The sequence below is a fragment of the Nerophis ophidion genome, linkage group LG08, assembly GCF_033978795.1.
Source record: "Nerophis ophidion isolate RoL-2023_Sa linkage group LG08, RoL_Noph_v1.0, whole genome shotgun sequence".
Classification (NCBI taxonomy): Eukaryota; Metazoa; Chordata; class Actinopteri; order Syngnathiformes; family Syngnathidae; genus Nerophis; species Nerophis ophidion.
The window spans coordinates 7,031,807-7,051,335 of NC_084618.1; the positions used below are offsets into that span (position 1 = coordinate 7,031,807).

Consider the following 19,529-nt stretch of genomic DNA (forward strand, 5'->3'; position numbering starts at 1 on the left):
CGAGGATTGTTCTACCAGGATACAAACGGACTTTTCCGGACAACGGTAGAAGGTAGGAACATTATTTAATCTTGGCTATCAAAAAAAAAAAGGAACAAACAAAAAGGTGCACAAGCCTAAAACACAACTTAGACAGAACTTTGGACAAGAAACAAAACTCACTAAACTGCGGCATGAATGAACAAAATTTATCTGGCAGGAAAACGAGCAGCATGAACTACGGCGGGAAAACTAGCAATGTCGCCAGGCCGACTGACTGGCAAAACAGGCTTAAATGAAAGTCTCTTGATTAGAGCAGGTCGTCATGGTAACTACACAAGGGAGCGTAAACAGGAACTGAAAGAGTCCAAAACTACAGAAAATAACAAAAACATAATCCAGACCACCGAACGTGTAAATTTATTGAATATTTGTTTTTTTCCATTTTATTAAATGTTTTTTTTTGGTTTACGGCAGGGTTAGAAACTCACCAAATATGGAGAAACATGATCTATTTAATTGTTATATGTATATTTATTTATTTATGTCATGACGGGGTTTTTTTTCCGCAGCTTACTGCGAGGATTGTTCTACCAGGATGCAAACGGACTTTTCCGGACAACAGTAGAAGGTAGGAACATTATTTAATCTTGGCTATCAAAAAAAAAAAAAGGAATAAACAAAAAGGTGCACAAGCCTAAAACACAACTTAGACAGAACTTTGGACAAGAAACAAAACTCACTAAACTGTGGCATGAATAAGCAAAATAAATTTGGCAGGAAAACGAGCAGCATGAATTACGGCGGGAAAACTAGCAATGTCGCCAGGCCGACTGACTGGCAAAACAGGCTTAAATGAAAGTCTCTTGATTAGAGCAGGTCGTCATGGTAACTACACAAGGGAGCGTAAACAGGAACTGAAAGAGTCCAAAACTACAGAAAATAACAAAAACATAATCCAGACCACCGAACGTGTAAATTTATTGAATATTTGGTTTTTTCCATTTTATTAAATGTTTTTTTTTGGTTTACGGCAGGGTTAGAAACTCACCAAATATGGAGAAACATGATCTATTTAATTGTTATATGTATATTTATTTATTTATATCATGACGGGGGGGGGGGGTTTCCGCAGCTTACTGCGAGGATTGTTCTACCAGGATGCTAACGGACCTTTCCGGACAACGGTAGAAGGTAGGAACATTATTTAATCTTGGCTATGAAAAAAAAAATAGGAACAAACAAAAAGGTACACAAGCCTAAAACACAACTTAGACAGAACTTTGGACAAGAAACAAAACTCACTAAACTGCGGCATGAATGAACAAAATATATTTGGCAGGAAAACGAGCAGCATGAACTACGGCGGGAAAACTAGCAATGTCGCCAGGCCGACTGACTGGCAAAACAGGCTTATATGAAAGTCTCTTGATTAGAGCGAGTGCGTCATGGTAACTACACAAGGGAGCGTAAACAGGAACTGAAAGAGTCCAAAACTACAGAAAATAACAAAAACATAATCCAGACCACCGAACATGTAAATTTATTGAATATTTGTTTTTTTCCATTTTATTAAATGTTTTTTTTTGGTTTACGGCAGGGTTAGAAACTCACCAAATATGGAGAAACATGATCTATTTAATTGTTATATGTATATTTATTTATTTATATCATGACGGGGGGGGGGTTTTCCGCAGCTTACTGCGAGGATTGTTCTACCAGGATGCAAACGGACCTTTCCGGACAACGGTAGAAGGTAGGAACATTATTTAATCTTTGCTATCAAAAAAAAAAAGGAACAAACAAAAAGGTGCACAAGCCTAAAACACAACTTAGACAGAACTTTGGACAAGAAACAAAACTCACTAAACTGTGGCATGAATAAACAAAATATATTTGGCAGGAAAACGAGCAGCATGAACTACGGCGGGAAAACTAGCAATGTCGCCAGGCCGACTGACTGGCAAAACAGGCTCAAATGAAAGTCTCTTGATTAGAGCGAGTGCGTCATGGGTCGTCATGGTAACTACACAAGGGAGCGTAAACAGGAACTGAAAAAGTCCAAAACTACAGAAAATAACAAAAACATAATCCAGACCACCGAACATGTCAATTGATTGTATATTTGTTTTTTTCCATTTTATTAAATGTTTTTTTTTGGTTTACGGCAGGGTTAGAAACTCACCAAATATGGAGAAACATGATCTATTTAATTGTTATATGTATATTTATTTATTTATGTCATGACAGGGTTTTTTTTCCGCAGCTTACTGCGAGGATTGTTCTACCAGGATGCAAACGGACTTTTCCGGACAACGGTAGAAGGTAGGAACATTATTTAATCTTGGCTATCAAAAAAAAAAAGGAATAAACAAAAAGGTGCACAAGCCTAAAACACAACTTAGACAGAACTTTGGACAAGAAACAAAACTCACTAAACTGCGGCATGAATAAACAAAATAAATTTGGCAGGAAAACGAGCAGCATGAACTACGGCGGGAAAACTAGCAATGTCGCCAGGCCGACTGGACCTGCTATCCCCGTTTGAATAAGAAAATCTCCTTTCAGTAGGCTGTTAACTTTCTCGACATCATGCATGGGGTAATTGTCGACAAAAAAAATTCCTGCAATGATTCCAATTCCCACAACATTATCCAGGTGTCTTAGCTATGCAAATTGAAAGTCGGTACAATTTTGAAGCCGGAGTAAGGTGTTTACTTGCGAGTCTCGTTTAGGAGCCAGTGAAGACGCCCTATGAAAGAAACATGGCGGGGGCGTCAATAATTCATCCGGAGATTGATAGATGTGCGTCTCTTGAGGACGACGCTCACACACTGCGCTTGTGAAACTGTCAACATGGAGATTGAGGTCAGGGGTCAACGTGGGGAAGTGGCGCTGCGCTGAAACTGTAGCTTTGCATAGGATGATGGGGATCTTGCCTGTCTGTCATCATCTTGTCATAAACCGACACGGCGGATATGTTTCCATATCACCGGTTGACGTCCGACGTTTCCATCGTCTCTGCCCGAAAAATCTCTGCAATTTCCGCCTCATATCCGACAAGCTCTTAAGTCTTCTTTACATCTGCAGTTCTCCACGTTCTCTTTTGTGAAAACCATTAGTGATGCAATGTTTTGAAGAAGAACCTCCATCTTTAAGACTCGATTTTCACCGTTCACTTTGAACAGGGGCCCGCGAGACGTTATTTTGCGGCCCCCACCTTAATATGAAAGTTTAATATTAACGCGGCCCGCAAGTTTTATATGAATGGCGCTTGACAGCGTTGTGTTATTTGGGTCCAAAATGGCTCTTTCAACGTTCTGGGTTGCCTATCAATCAATCAATCAATGTTTATTTATATAGCCCCACATCACAAATGTCTCAAAGGACTGCACAAATCATTACGACTACAACATCCTCGGAAGAACCCACAAAAGGGCAAGGAAAACTCACACCCAGTGGGACGCCAGTGACAATGATGACTATGAGAAACCTTGGAGAGGACCTCAGATGTGGGCAACCCCCCCCTCTAGGGGACCGAAAGCAATGGATGTCGAGCGGGTCTAACATGATACTGTGAAAGTTCAATCCATAGTGGCTCCAACACAGCCGCGAGAGTTCAGTTCAAGTGGATCCAAGACAGCAGCGAGAGTCCCGTCCACAGGAAACCATCTCAAGCGGAGGCGGATCAGCAGCGTAGAGATGTCCCCAACCGATACAGGCGAGCAGTCCATCTTGGGTCCCGACGAGCGGTCCAACCTGGGTCTCGACTCTGGACAGCCCAGCCAGTACTGGGTCTCGACTCTGGACAGCCCAGCCAGTACTTCATCCATGGTCATCGGACCGGAGAGGGGGGGACATAGGAGAAAGAAAAGAAGCGGCAGATCAACTGGTCTAAAAAGAAGGTGTATTTAAAGGCTAGAGTATACAGATGAGTTTTAAGGTGAGACTTAAATGCTTCTATTGAGGTAGCATCTCAAACTTTTACCGGGAGGGCATTCCAGAGTACTGGAGCCCGAACGGAAAACGCTCTATAGCCCGCAGACTTTTTTTGGGCTCTAGGAATCACTAATAAGCCGGAGTCTTTTGAACGCAGATTTCTTGCCGGGACATATGGTACAATACAATCGGCAAGATAGGATGGAGCTAGACCGTGTAGTATTTTATACGTAAGTAGTAAAACCTTAAAGTCACATCTTAAGTGCACAGGAAGCCACTGCAGGTGAGCCAGTACAGGCGTAATGTGATCAAACTTTCTTGTTCTTGTCAAAAGTCTAGCAGCCGCATTTTGTACCAACTGTAATCTTTTAATGCTAGAAATGGGGAGACCCAAAAATAATACGTTACAGTAATGGAGACGAGACGTCAGTCAGTCAGTCGTGTCATGATCCACTACTTGGATCATGTCATATTCTGGTTTTGTTCCGTCTTGGTAGTGTGTTCTGTTATTTTGTCTTCCTTAGTTCCTGGTGGCACTTCCTGTTTTGTTCCGTTCCCATAGTAACGCATTTGTGTCACCTGCTTTTTGCCTTTCACGCGCACCTGCGTTTGATTATCCCCCCTATTTAAGCCTGCCTTTGTTTGTCTTTCGGCCTCGCAGTGTAATTTGCTTTCCATGCAACAGGTGACGTCGCTATCCCGCATTGTGGTAAAGTACTTTTGAACTCGTTAGCTTCCACGCTATTCGTGTGTTTATTTTCCTAGCTCACATGCTAGCATCCTTAGTTCTTTCTAGCTCACATGCGAGTTCTGTTGGTTTTTGTGCCTTTTGTGCAAGTTTTCTGTTCCTAGTCTGTTTTGTAGTTTAATAAATCATCATTCTTACCTTCACGCTGTGTTCGATTCCGCTTGCATCAGCGAGAGAATGGCAAATGATGCCAGCCAAACATTATGGTACGCTTACAATCTCTGGGTTTGACCTATGGCTTATTGGCTTATTTGCATTTTGGCCCTTGAAGGCAAAGAGGTTGGGCAACCCTGATGTAGAGGAATTAAAAGTTATGATGAGATCTACATAGGTGAACCCACAGAAGGGAGCAGTGAGTCAGTCTTTCTGCACAATCCCACGGGTCGTAGCAACATCTGCCAATTTCCGACAAGGTGGCAAGGTGTTCTACCTGGCCGACGGTGGGGGGCCGACGTTGGGGGCGCTTGGGGACGGCGTGGCGTAGTTTCTGCACAAGCCCACTGGTCGTAGCAACACCTGCCAATTTCCAACGGGGACCACTAGAGTCAATGGCAGTCTCTGATCCGGCCGAAGCGCCCAGTGGCAAGGTGTTCTACCTGTCCGACGGGGGGGGGGGGGGGGGGTCCTGTTCCGAGGAGGGGCTTTTGGGTGCTTGGGGACGGCGTGGCGTAGTTTCTGCACAAGCCCACTGGTCGTAGCAACACCTGCCAATTTCCAACGGGGACCACTAGAGTCAATGGCAGTCTCTGATCCGGCCGAAGCGCCCAGTGGCAAGGTGTTCTACCTGTCCGACGGGGGGGGGGGGGGTCCTGTTCCGAGGAGGGGCTTTTGGGTGCTTGGGGACGGCGTGGCGTAGTTTCTGCACAAGCCCACTGGTCGTAGCAACACCTGCCAATTTCCGATGGGGACCACTACAGTCAATGGCAGTCTCTGGTCTGGCCGAAGCGCCCAGTGGCAAGGTGTTCTCTGGGGGGGGGCTGTTCCGAGGAGGGGCTTTTGGGTGCTTGGGGACGGCGTGGCGTAGTTGGGAGAGTGGCCATGCCAGCAACCTGAGGGTTCCTGGTTCAATCCCCACCTTCTACCAACCTCGTCACGTCCGTTGTGTCCTTGTGCAAGACACTTCACCCTTGCTCCTGATGGGTCGTGGTTAGGGCCTTGCATGGCAGTTCCCGCCATCAGTGTGTGAATGTGTGAATGTGGAATTAGTGTCAAAGCGCTTTGAGAACCTTGAAGGTAGAAAAGCGCTATAAAAGTATGACCCATTTGACTATTTGGCTCTGGTACTCCAGGGGGCGCATATCCTGTCTCGGAACATCCTACCAACCAACACGATGTATGTGGGAAGGAGGGTGGAGGGGTCAACGTCCAATCGTCGAATAACACTCCAAGTAGATTTATGTTTCTGGTCACTAAAGATCGCTAACGACAAACTTTTTGTCACGTTCGGGTCGCATTCTCAGGAAGCGGAAGGACAGTGAGCAACCGAAGAGTCTTTTTCATACTAGGTAATAATAGAGCAGGGATATTCAACAAAATTATTTTAGGGGCCGCATTTCCAAAAAGCTAAGGACTGGGCGGCCAGACTTGCACCTTCACTATTAGTCTTATTTTTTCTATAAAGGATAACCGGTGTCCTCTACAGTATTCATTTGATTTTGGTCGACAGTATTTTGAGTCACAGGTGTGTTCTAGAGTTGTTAAAGACTTTCTGCAAAAATAGTTTTTTTTAACTGACCTCGTGGGCCACCACTTGAACAGCCCAAATGATGAAAAAGAGAGAACCTAAAGTTGAACCTTGAGGAACATCATCAGTATACCAGTATGGACTGGACTCTCACTATTATGTTAAATCCACTATGGACTGGACTCTCAATATATTATGCTAGATCCACTCAACATCCATTGCACCGGTCGCCCTAGAGAGGGGGGGTCACCCACAACTGCGGTCCTTGCCAAGGTTTCTAATTGTCATCCCACTGGGTTGAGTTTTTCCAAAGCCCTGATGTGGGATCTGAACCGAGAATGTCGTTGTGGCTTGTGCAGCCCTTTGAGACACTTGGGATTTAGGGCTATATAAATAAACATTGATCGATTGAGTATAACTAAAATTGAAAAAATGACTACTGAAGAAACTACAGTAGTACCTTGGATACATGAAGAACATTACAAAACATATCCTCCAAAAAAAGAGAGGACTTAAAGGGGTGCCTTGAGGAACGCCTCAGTTATGTAAATCAAAAGTTTGGACCACAGTGTTCTAAGTTTGCTAGCGAGGGTAAAATGTCAATGCAAGGATTTGCCAATGAGGTCCTAGTTATTCTGTAAAACAGCAGCATTATAATGTTTTTCGAAATTTCCTAAAATAAAGTAAAATAAAGACAAAATAAAAAAAAACAGCCTGCATGGAAGCTTTGTATCAACATTGCAACTTTTTCTCGTTATATTTCACCTCATTCCAATCATTTTAATGTCCTTTTTTATTTTTGCAATAGCATTTCCCGAACGTGTGGCGGGCCGGTAAACAATTAGCTGCGGTGTGCAAATGGCCCCCGGGCCGCACTTTGGACATCCCTGGTTTAGGCTCTAAAACAGGGGTCGGGAACCTTTTTGGCTGAGAGAGCCAAAAAGCCAAATATTTTAAAATATCTTTCCGTAAGAGCCATATAATATTTTGTTTAACACTGAACACAACTAAACACGTACATTTCTAGAGTACAGTAGGTCTGTTATTCTTTGTAATAACATTGTTATTCTGAAGCTAACTGTGGAGGGGCCGTGGCCTGCGGGCCTGCAGCGACAGGTGCGTAGATGGCCCACCTGGGCCTTGTTTTCTAATCACCTGTCACTCTGTTATAAGCAGCAGCCAGGAGGAGAGACTGGGTTGGGCCTGGAAATACTATTGCTGGAAACTTATTGAAAAATAAAACAATATTGTAACCCTGAAACAGGCTCTCATGTTGGTGCTTGGGGGTCTGAAGAACCCCCAGGTGGGCAAGCCCCACACTAACCAATAATAAATAAATATCTTCTTACCAATAACGCAACTTCTTGAACAGGTGCGGTAAGAAACGGATGGATGGATTAAAAATGCATGAGAATGTTTTATATTTTGAACATTTTTTTTTAACTCTGTGACTACAAGTGGAATCATTCATTACTTATTGTGTTAAGCAACGTCAGCTCAGATTTATCCGAGAGCCAGATGCAGTCATCAAAAGAGCCACATCTGGCTCTAGATCAGGGGTGCCCATTACGTCGATCGCGAGCTACCAGTCGACCGCGGAAGGTGTGTCAGTCGATCTCGAGCCAGGCTTTTAAAAAAAATAGACCTAAAAATGAGTGATCATCAATCTTCACCAAGACGTCACTTAAATGACATTCACGGTACCGGAGGGTCTTGTGAGATGACGCTGGCTGCTGCAAGATCATTATTATGAAAATATGACCGAGAGGAAGGCGAGAAACACTTTTTACTTCAACAGACTCTCGCGCCGTACCTTCCGTCAGAACTCTAAAGGCCGACTGCACATTTCCTATCTTCACAATAAAAGCCCTGCTTCATGCTGCCTGCGCTAACTAAATACAGAGTCTCGGAAAACTGGCGTGCACAAGCGATCCCTCAGATCCGAGACTCTTATTGTGTTAGCGCAGGCAGCATGAAGCAGGGCTTTTATTGTGAAGATAGGAAATGTGCAGTCGGCCTTTAGAGTTTTGACGGAAGGGACGGCGCGAAAGTCTGTTGAAATAAAAAGTGTTTCTCGCCTTCCTCTCTGTCATTTTTTCATAATAATGAACTGGCAGCAGCCAGCGTCATCTCACAAGACCCTCGGGTGCCGTGAATGTCAATCAAGCAAGCTACGGAATTTGCCGCCAATGTTTTTCTTGTAAAGTGTACGGAAGCTGGATGAATTAGATGCCAAAAACCAACCACTTTCATGTGGTATTGTACAGAAAGGACCACTTTTTTTCTCCTCCATTTGAAAATGTGGGCGTTATCATCATTACTGTCTGATTCCAATCAATGCAAGTCATCAGAATCAGGTAATACACCAACTTATATTCTTGTCTTCGTGAAAGAAAGACATCTATATGTGTTACACATGCTTGTATTATCATTAAACACATTTAACTTGTTTACAAAAATGTCTCTTTCATAAATAAATACATATAAATGATATATATAAATGAGGTAGATCCCCTCGAGTTGGTCAATTGAAAAGTAGCTCGCCTGCAGAAAAAGTGTGGGCACCCCTGGTTTAGAGACATAGGTTCCCTACCCCTGCTCTAAAACATTCCTATCATTGATTCAAGTTTTAGAGACTGAGATAAAGAATTATCCATGGTTTGATTAACCGGAGCAACGTTTTGCAACATCTGCACGGTACTTTAATGGTAAGGTGTGCTTTATTTGTGCCATAAATCACATCCATTCCGCACAATAACACAATGAATTGTGTGGGACATCGTTTTTTTCCCCCTTGCATTATCATTTTTTTGTCTTTCTGTGCGCTCCCCCGCATGGAAGCAGCCATCGCAAAAAGAGGAGAGCGGTGCTGATGGACAGATCAATACTGCAGCATATGGAGGCCAAAGCAGCGTGGCTTTGAAAAGTGGCAAATGGGAAGCAGCCGGCTGTCACTTCAAACAACAAATTTACAAATGCGTGGAAAATGATATAATTGTTGCTTGAATGAGGGGTTTTTTTGTTTTTTTTTCTTGTACTTTTGCAACAACGGGTATCAATGATATGATGTCATCTATGGCCAATATCACAAAGCAGCGGGGAGGTTGTCACATGTCTCGCTCCCGCAGCTGCATCCCTTATGCACGGCAAGCACACAGAGAACTACGTCCACTGTATGGAAAGCATTATTAGGTTAAACCAAGCCTGCATGCGCAGTAAGCGCTGTCATTGTTGAGGACATGTTTATTAGATTAGCTGTAAAGGCATGGCGTGTGTGTTAAAGATTCTGCTGAGGCACATTTACTAATAAAAGAAGACACTTCAGTGTGCATAATGCGACCAGAGAGATGTGGCCATTAAAACCCTGTTACTGATAGAGGCAGATGGCCACCCGCACTGGGATTAACAAGGGTTTTTTTATTTATGCCTTCAATTTATTTATCAAGACCTGGAGGGGATATGAAATGTGGTGGACGTGTGAAAACCATATATTTTGACATATTGTAAATTGCGTCTGTTTCTGCTGGTTACAGCACAGAATGAAAAGCTACATTTTGACTACAGCCAGCAGGTTATGTGTGCCAGCGTCTGTCTGTTACCAGTTGGTCAATTAGCAACATAACTCGAAACGTAAGGGCCGGATTTTGATGGAACTCTCAGGAAATGTCAGAAATGGGACGAGGGACAAGTGTTTTTATGATTTGGTGGCGATCCGGATCATTTCTACTAAATTCCCCGACTACACTCACAGAAACAAAGCGATTTGGTGACTGGCAAGAGGCTTTAGTCTGTTTATTTTATTCAGAACAAACTTGCTCAGTTGCTGAAACCAATGCAGAGAGTGAACCCTCTTGCAGCCTGTGTGCAAGCGACAGATTAGGGCTGTATGGCTGTATATATATGTATATATATATATATATATATATACATACAACCATGCAGCCCATTTTTCTTCAAGTATATATATATATATATATATATATATATATATATATATACAGGACTCTCTGAAAAATTCTGGTGCGGCTGTTTCAAGATGCACAATAAGGAGGTACTTGAAAAAAAATGGGCTGCATGGTCGAGTCGTAAGAAGAAAACCATTTCTGCGCAAATGTCACAAAGTATCCCGCTTACATTACGCCCAACTGCACAGAGACAAGCCTCAAAAGTTTTGGAACAAAGTAATTTGGAGTGATGAGACCAAAATGTTACTTTTTGGCCACTCAACCATGCAGCCCATTTTTCTTCAAGTATATATATATATATATATATATATATATATATATACGGGAAAAGGCAGGCTTAAATAATGACAGTAATTACCGAAACACGCGGCAGGTGAAAATAATAAGCAACCATGGTAACCAACTGAGAGGTGCATAACCAGGAACTAAACGGAGTCCAACACTAACAGAAAAACACAAGTGACCCAAAAACCTCAACAAAATATGATCCGCGCAGCAGATCATAACGCTTTAGCTGAAATACAGGACTCTCTGAAAAATTCTGGTGCGGCTGTTTCAAGATGCACAATAAGGAGGTACTTGAAAAAAAATGGGCTGCATGGTCGAGTCGTAAGAAGAAAACCATTTCTGCGCAAATGTCACAAAGTCTCCCGCTTACATTACGCCCAACTGCACAGAGACAAGCCTCAAATGTTTTGGAGCAAAGTAATTTGGAGTGATGAGACCAAAATGTTACTTTTTGGCCACTCAACCATGCAGCCCATTTTTCTTCAATTATATGGGGGCGGCGTGGCCGTGCGCAACCCGAGGGTCACTGGTTCAAATCCTACCTAGAACCAACCTCGTCACGTCCGTTGTGTCCTGAGCAAGACACTTCACCCTTGCTCCTGATGGGTGCTGGTTGGCGCCTTGCATGGCAGCTCCCTCCATCAGTGTGTGAATGTGTGTGTGAATGGGTAAATGTGGAAGTAGTGTCAAAGCGCTTTGAGTACCTTGAAGGTAGAAAAGGGCTATACAAGTACAACCCATTTATCATTTATATATATATATATATATGTATATATATATATATATATATATATAAATATATATATATATATATATATATATATATATATATATATATGTAAATATATATATATATATATATATATAAATATATATATATATATATATATATATATATATACATATATATATATATATATGGTTGAGTGGCCAAAAAGTAAAAGTTTGGTCTTATCACTCCAAATTACTTTGTTCCAAAACTTTTGAGGCTTCTCCCTGTGCAGTTTGGCGTAATGTAAGCGGGATACTTTGTGACATTTGCGCAGAAATGGTTTTCTTCTTACGACTCGACCATGCAGCCCATTTTTTTTTCAAGTGCTTCCTTATTGTGCGTCTTGAAACAGCCGCACCAGAATTTTTCAGAGAGTCCTGTATTTCAGCTAAAGTGTTATGATCTGCTGCGCGGATCATATTTTGTTGAGGTTTTTGGGTCACTTGTGTTTTTCTGTTAGTGTTGGACTCCGTTTAGTTCCTGGTTATGCACCTCTCAGTTGGTTACCATGGTTGCTTATTATTCTCACCTGCCGCGTGTTTCGGTAATTACTGTCATTATTTAAGCCTGCCTTCTCCCGTCAGTCAGTCTGGGTTCCTTGTTTGCGGTAAGCTACAGTCGCGTTTATGTATCTTTTTCTAGTCTCTGTGCTAAGTATTAGCCTTAGCTTCCCGTGCGTTCGTCACACTGTTCTTTTGTTTCCAGACTCTGTGCTAAGTGTTAGCCTTAGCTTCCCCTGCATTCGGCACGTTGTTCTTTTGTTGGTTTCCGTCTTTTAAGTACTGTGTATAATTTATTAAATCATACAACCTTTACGTTTTCGTCCGGAGTGTCCTTTGCATCCCTGGGAGAACAAAATCATGCATCATCATGCGACGCGTGCGTGACAAAGTTATTTGTGGATTTTTCTTTGCATCCCGAACAATTTTTTGGGCTATTGTGGCTGAAATATTTGCTGGTCTACCTGAATCCCTCATTTTCCACTTCTTAATCAGCGTTTGAACACTGCTGATTGGCATTCTCAATTCATTGGATATCATTTTATACCCCATTCCTGTTTTATGCAGTTCAATTACCTTTTCTCGCAGATCCTTTGACAATTGTTTTGCCTTCCCCATGACTCAGAATCCAGAAACATCTGTGCAGCACGATATTTAGTTGTAAGTTCCAGTAACCTTAGATAATGGGTGAAATGTTTACTTTGGGCGGACCACGGACAACAATGGTTCAAATGAGGTGGCTGCATGTACAAAACCCAAAACCAGTGAAGTTGGCACGCTGTATAAATGGTAAATAAAAACAAAATACAATGATTAGCAAATCCTTTCCGACTTATATTTAATTGAATGGACTGCAAAGACAAGATAGTTAACATTCGAACTGGTAAGCTTTGTTTGTTTTTTTGCAAATATTAGCTCATTTGGAATTTGATGCCTGCGACCGTCGATCCCTCAGGCGGTACTGCATCAAAAAGCAACAACAGTGTGCAAAGGATATCACCACATGGGCTCAAGAACACTTAAGAAAACCACTGTCAGTAACTACAGTTTGTTGCTACAACTGTAAATGCAAGTTAAAACTCTACTATACAAAGCGAAAGCGATTTATCAACAACACCCAGAAACACCGCTGGGCCCGAGCTCATCTAAGACGGACTGATGCAAAGTGGAAAAGTATTCTGTGGCACCCTGACTCAAAATAATTGCCCCGGCCTGATATACAGTATATAATCATCACAGACGTTTGTTAACATGTTACAGGTGTTTAATACAAATGCATAAATAGAAAACATGTTAGATTCAAATAGATTCCCTTTTTCTCGGCGACAAGAATATAAATTGGTGTATTACCTTGTTCTGATGATCTGCATTGATTGGAAATAGGCAGGATTCACAGTAGTGCGAGTTCCAAGACTTCAGATTTACATTGTGGAGAGAAAAAAATAAATCCTTTTTCCAACACCACATGAAAGTGGTTGGTTTTTATCTCCTTCTATGTCCAGCTTCAAGACTCGTTTTTATACCCTTTACAAAAAAAATGCATTAGAGGCAAGCTCGTAGACCCTTATTTTGTTAATGCAGGCACTTTTGTCGTGAAGACAGGAGCTGTGTGGTCGGTCTTTATACGTTTAATGGCAAGTTTTCAGGAGAGAGAGTCTGTGTTGGAACTAAAAGTGTTTTTTTGCGTTCCTGGAAGAACATAGATAACAACTTGAGATTGAGGCAAATTTACAGAGAAAATTGTGTCTGGGGGCCAGTATATCAATCAATCCAACAATGTTATATATATATATATATATATATATATATATATATATATATATAAATATATATATATATATATATATATATATATATATATATATAAATATATATATATATATATATATATATATATATATATATATATATATATATATATACAGTATATATATAAATATATGGTACACTTTAGTATGGGGAACATATTCTCCATTAATTAGTTGATTATCAAAGTAACAAAGACTTAATTTAGACTTATTTAGACACTAGGGGAACATATAAGGGTTAGGGTTTGGGCTCGGGTTACTAATAAGCAATAATTCTGAGTTTACTGAGGGAAGAGTCTTAGTTAATGGCTTACTGGCTGTATAATAAAGCCATGCAGAATAAGGCATTAATAAGTACTTACTAATGACTACTTAAGACCCAATATGTTACTAATGTGCATGTTAATAAGCAACAAATTAATGGTAAATATGTGTTCCCCGTACTTAAGTGTTATCATATATATATATATATATATATATATATATATATATATATATATATATATATATATATATATATATAGGTGTGGGAAAAATTACAAGACTACTTTGTCTCTACAGAACTGTTTCATGAGGGGTTCCCTCAATCATCAGGAGATTTTAATGGAAGCATTCACATACAATGGTTTATATAGGGCACAGAGTGGGTGGGTACAGGCAGGCGTAGGGTGTGGTGATTGGCTCACGTGTTACCTAGGAGGTGTTTCCGTCTGTGGCGGCATGTTGAAATGATTTCCACCCACCCACCCACCCACCACCACGAAAAGAATACCTACCGGAATTAATAAAAGGCTATCGATGCTGTCATCTAGCAAAGCTGAATTCGACCAAGCAACCCCCCCGTACCAGAAAGCACTTGATGAAAGCGGATACAACTTCACCCTCACCTATGAACCCACTCCAGGAAACCAACCAAAAAAGAGCAGAAAACGAAACAACATCATCTGGTACAATCCGCCATTCAGCAAAAACGTCTCAACCAACATCGGCCGCAAGTTCCTCACTCTGATCGACAAACACTTCCCCAAAGGCAACACCCTAAGAAAAATATTCAACAAGAACAACATTAAATTGAGCTACAGCTGTATGAATAACATACGACAAATCATTTCAAACCACAACAAAGCAATTGCAAAAGGACTGCCTACCCCCAGACTAAACGACTCTGAAACCAATAAGGAATGTAACTGTCGCAAGAAACCTGATTGCCCTCTCAACGGAGGGTGCTTACAGGCATCAGTCGTTTACCAAGCAAAGGTAACACTAAGGACATTAACACATCCGACACGTACGTAGGATTAACCGAAGGAGCGTTCAAAACAAGATGGAATAATCACAACGCCTCCTTTAGAAACCAGACTTTGCGGAATTCTACAGAACTCAGCAAACACATTTGGAACCTCAAAGACAATAATGTTGAATATTCAATAACATGGCAAATTCTTGCATCCAGCACACCTTACAACAGTGGTAATAAAAGATGCAACCTATGCTTGAAAGAGAAACTGTTTATTATATATCATCCAGATCTATCATCCCTCAACAAGCGCAATGAAATCATTTCAACATGCCGCCACAGACGGAAACACCTCCTAGGTAACACATGAGCCAATCACCACACCCTACGCCTGCCTGTACCCACCCACTCTGTGCCCTATATAAACCATTGTATGTGAATGCTTCCATTAAAATCTCCTGATGATTGAGAGAACCCCTCATGAAACAGTTCTGTAGAGATGAAGTAGTCTTGTGATTTTTCCCACACATACATATTGCGCCCTACCACGGTATCGAGCACTATTATCTGGATAATCCAATCAAGACATATATATATATATATATGTATATGTGTGTATATACACACACACACACACATATGCATACATATGTGTATATATTTACATGTATACACATATGTATATATGTGTATACATATGCATATATACGTAAGCTGTGAAAATCTGCTGTACAGTATGTGTGGTTGGGTCCTATTTTTAGGAACACTAATAGAGCACCTCACCATTATGTCTGATTGAATGCTAAAAACTTTATAACAAACCTCCTTAAAAAACGGAATGAAATTTTGCGTTTTACTGAATTAGACACCCAGAATGTACATGAAAATCAAGAATGCACAATATTAACTATGAAGGATAAAACACTGAATATTGACAACATATGAACGACATCCACATATTTTACAATCAAGCAAAACTGCAACAAACACAGCGAAATATGAATGGGAAGGGTAAAAGAAAAACCCACCTACAATCTGATATATCACTAAGCTTTAGGACTTTGTTGTAAAAATCTCCTTCCGCGTTTGTCCCTGACACCCTCATTTCTCTGTGGAAACGCTCCCCACCCACACCGCATGGTGCCTCGTCTTAGATGACCACAGTAACTAATTAGATGACCATAGTACCTAATTAGATGACCATAGTAACTAATTAGATGACCATAGTAACTAATTAGATGACCATAGTAACTAATTAGATTATCATAGTAACTAATTAGATGACCATACTAACTAAATAGATGACCATAGTAACTAATTAGATGACCATAGTAACTAATTAGATGACCATAGTAACTAATTACATGACCATAGTAACTAATTAGATTAGTATATCATGCAAAAGCGCAGATTCCAACTCTTGAAATACTTGGTATAGTTTAAGACTTACAGTAATTAGAAAACATCACTGCAAATCATAATGGCAGCGACAGTTTTTATCTTTTAATATCTAAAAAAAATTATTTGGGAATGTCCGGCGGGCCAGACTGAAAAGCTGAACCGGGCCTCAATTTGCCCAGGTCTGTTTTAAATTATCTTTTATATCTCACCTCATTATTCCTGCAGATATTGCAGGGCATTGTTCCTTTTGGCCACTGTAGTTTTCAGGAATATTTCGGATGTTTTGAATCATTGTTTCACTTCTGAGAGGACAGAGTAAGCTCAGAGGCAGGGAGGACTTTGAAAACAGTGTTCCCTCACACTTTGCGGTTTATTTAAGAAAGTATTTTAAAATGCAGCGGAGTCCATTGAGATTTGAGTACTCATTTAAGGTCCATGTAAAAATTATGTAAGGTTTAGAGCAGGCCCTGGCAATTATTTTGACTCGGGGGCCAAATTTAGAGAAAAAAAAATGTGTCTGGGGGCCGGTGTATCTATTTATAGGAAAACTAATACAAAACCTCGCAATAATGTCTGATTGAATGCTAAAAATGTTATGACAGACCGCCTTAAAAACGGAACGGAATGTTTTTTTCTATGAACGATAAAACCTTGAATATTGAGAACATATGAACATCACACCCCTTCTCAATCTACATATTTTACAATCAAGCCAAATGCAACAAAAATGCAAAAAACACAGCGAAATATGGTAAAAAAAAAAAAAATATCTACAATGTGACATATGTGATACAGTATGTCACTAAGCTTTTGAACTTTCTTGTAAAAATCTCCTTCCACGTCCGTCCCGGACCGCTCTGAAAACCCTCTGTGGAACCGGTCCGCATGTCATGTCTTGGTGATCATGTTTAGTTTGGCTTTGTTCTGTTTGGTTTTTGGATTTTGTCAGTTCCTGTTTTTTCACTCCCTGTTTTGTTTCCATGACAACCCATTAGTTATCACCTGTCCTCATGTCACGCACCTGATTCATTTGGACTCATGCACCTGTTGTTAATCACGTCACCACCATTTATCAATCAATCAATCAATGCCCTCCCGGTAAAAGTTCGAGATGCCACCTCAGTAGAAGCATTTAAGTCTCATCTTAAAACTCATTTGTATACTCTAGCCTTTAAATAGACTCCCTTTTTAGACCAGTTGATCTGCCGTTTCTTTTCTTTTTCTTCTATGTCCCACTCTCCCTTGTGGAGGGGGTCCGGTCCGATCCGGTGGCCATGTACTGCTTGCCTGTGTATCGGCTGGGGACATCTCTGCGCTGCTGATCCGCCTCCGCTTGGGATGGTTTCCTGCTGGCTCCGCTGTGAACGGGACTCTCGCTGCTGTGTTGGATCCGCTTTGGACTGAACTCTCGCGACTGTGTTGGATCCATTATAGATTGAACTTTCACAGTATCATGTTAGACCCGCTCGACATCCATTGCTTTCCTCCTCTCCAAGGTTCTCATAGTCATCATTGTCACCGACGTCCCACTGGGTGTGAGTTTTTCCTTGCCCTTATGTGGGCCTACCGAGGATGTCGTAGTGGTTTGTGCAGCCCTTTGAGACACTAGTGATTTAGGGCTATATAAGTAAACATTGATTGATTGATTGATTCGGTACCATACCGCCTCTGAAAAGTACCGGTCCGCCACACCCTTAGATTCTTTGTTAAAATAAAGCCAATAATGCTATTTTTTCTGGTGACTTTTATTTAGAAAAGTATCGAAAAGTATCAAAATAATATTGGTATCTGGGCAACATTAGTCACTAAAATATCATGCAAAAGCGCAAATTCCAACCATTGAAATATGGTGTATAGTTCAAGATGTATGGTAATTTGAAAACCTCACTGCACATCATAATGGCAGCTACACTTTCCATCTTAAAGATCTGAAAGAAAAAAAGATTTGGTAGTATTTTCTAGTATATCATGCAAAAGCGCAGATTCCAACTATTGAAATACTTGGTATAGTTCAAGACGTACAATAATTAGAAAACAGTTTCGATCTTTTAAGATCTAAAAAAAATTATTTGGGATGTGGCCCCCGGGCCTTAATTTGCCCAGGTTTGGTTTAGAGTGAAGTGTTTTTAGAGCATAGGAAGTGTCTATAAGTCTGACGCTGTGCGGAGGGCTTATGAAGACTTGAAATTTATTCAAATCATATACTCAAAATCACCTACCGTGGGGTGCGTGGAACGTAACCCCCGCGATAATCCGTGCTTGCATGCTTGAATGTTCAACCCAGTAGGAGAAGTACGCAGGAAAACCGTAGGAGGGATGGAGAAGTTTCTGACTGGAAGGAAAAGAAACACAGAGGAGCCTGTCACAGCCAAGAAAAACAAGTGATGATAACCGTTTTCCAACCATAGAAAAAGAAATACATGGAGTGTGAAGGAATGTGCTGAGAGTAAGAAGCAGATGATATTACTTGAATTTAAAAAAACTTTTCTAAAACATGACCGAGCGTGTTGCCAAGCAATTTGAGTGGAGTAGCACTGCTAGTCCCCGCCATAATAAAGCAGAATAAGTCTGACGCCTGCCAAGAATGTTTCAATAATATCTAAACGGCGAATATTTATTTATACAGAAGCTTCTGATGGTGTGTTTGACAGCACACCACACCAAGTAGCTGGAAGGAGTTCACCCAGTTGAACATTATTGTTAAATTACTTCATAAAACTACTGCATTTGAATGAAATATATTATAAAGTATTGTTTTTATACAAAATTATTTATATAATATACAATATTACTGCGATGAGATGGCGACTTGTCCAGGGTGTACCCCGGCTTCCGCCCGATTGTAGCTGAGATAGGCGCCAGTGCCCCCCGCGACCCCGAAAGGGAATAAGCGGTAGAAAATGGATGGATGGATATTATAGAGTATTGTTTTTATACAAAATTATTTATATAATATATAATATTATAATACTGCGATGAGATGGCGACTTGTCCAGGGTGTACCCCGGCTTCCGCCCGATTGTAGCTGAGATAGGCGCCAGCACCCCCCGCGACCCCGAAAGGGAATAAGCGGTAGAAAATGGATGGATGGATATTATAGAGTATTGTTTTTATACAAAATTATTTATATAATATACAATATTACTGCGATGAGATGGCAACTTGTCCAGGGTGTACCCCGGCTTCTGCCCGACTGTAGCTGAGATAG

General features: G+C 41.0%; 1 long non-coding RNA gene across 1 annotated transcript in view; it reads right to left on the reverse strand.

The window, feature by feature from the left end:
* The window catches only part of LOC133557245 (uncharacterized), a 107,463-nt gene that overhangs the window by 77,498 nt on the left and 10,436 nt on the right, over positions 1-19,529 (reverse strand). Inside the window, exon 2 of the long non-coding RNA XR_009807737.1 lies at positions 18,541-18,653. This is a non-coding gene — a long non-coding RNA (uncharacterized LOC133557245). The remainder of the gene's footprint in view (positions 1-18,540; positions 18,654-19,529) is intronic.